General features: G+C 38.9%; 1 protein-coding gene across 8 annotated transcripts in view; it reads left to right on the top strand.

The window, feature by feature from the left end:
- Positions 1–761, top strand: part of LOC106882301 (glutamate-rich protein 2-like) — a 24,089-nt gene that overhangs the window by 6,763 nt on the left and 16,565 nt on the right. For 2 of the 8 annotated variants that reach the window (XM_052968591.1, XM_052968594.1), the window contains exon 1: positions 319–428. The exons of 5 other annotated variants lie outside the window; for them this stretch is intronic. The gene's annotated coding sequence lies outside the window, so the exon portion shown is untranslated. Of the gene's footprint in view, positions 60–318; positions 429–761 lie in introns of those variants that run through there. One more of the 8 variants, XM_052968592.1, reaches the window with a different exon arrangement.

The following is a 761-nucleotide window of genomic DNA, read 5'->3' as shown; positions in this document are numbered from 1 at the left end:
GTAAATGATATTTCTTCCTTCTTGGTGTTGAATCTTCGATGTTTACTAGTTACCCCGAGGTGAGAACTTTCAAGCATTACATATACACACTACATTTGGTAGAGGGCTACATCACATCGACCTGATATGGCATGTCACTTCAGTTGCTACGTATATATATATATATATATATATATATCTCCAAACCTTCCAATATATATATATATATATATATATATACACACACACACACACACACACACACACACACACACGCGCACATACATACATACATACATATATATGCATATATGCACACACATACATACACACGTGACCAGTGTCCATCCAGCCATGATCTTTCTTTCTTGGCCTGACTGCCGATCGTCAACACGTCTTGTGTCCATCTCCCATATTCCTGCCTTTAGGCTTTCACTCCATAGACAAAGGTTTGAATCGTTCTCAGTCGAAAGACGCCTGTTGTTTGTATTCGTAATTCTGTACCATGTTCTCTGTTTTTTTGTCTTTGTTGCCGTACACATTCGCTAACCTTCTTACAAAGGGGTCTAATGCTCTTAGCTTAGACTTTTTGGGGGACAACCAGATCGAACCATCTCAAGTGTAACTGTCCTAAATCGTCGTGACTTCTGGTACTTCACTGAAGAAAGAAAGCCAAGAATGACCTGTCCTTCTAATTGTTGTTTCTCTTGTCGGCCTTTGTGTCATCTATCTGTCCAAACGTTTTAATGCCCTCTGTTACGTTTTTGTTCCATTTATATATA

This window comes from Octopus bimaculoides, chromosome 6 (genome assembly GCF_001194135.2).
Source record: "Octopus bimaculoides isolate UCB-OBI-ISO-001 chromosome 6, ASM119413v2, whole genome shotgun sequence".
NCBI classification, from domain to species: Eukaryota; Metazoa; Mollusca; class Cephalopoda; order Octopoda; family Octopodidae; genus Octopus; species Octopus bimaculoides.
The sequence above is the reverse complement of the archived record's forward strand: the minus strand, read 5'-3'. Positions and strand labels throughout refer to the sequence as shown.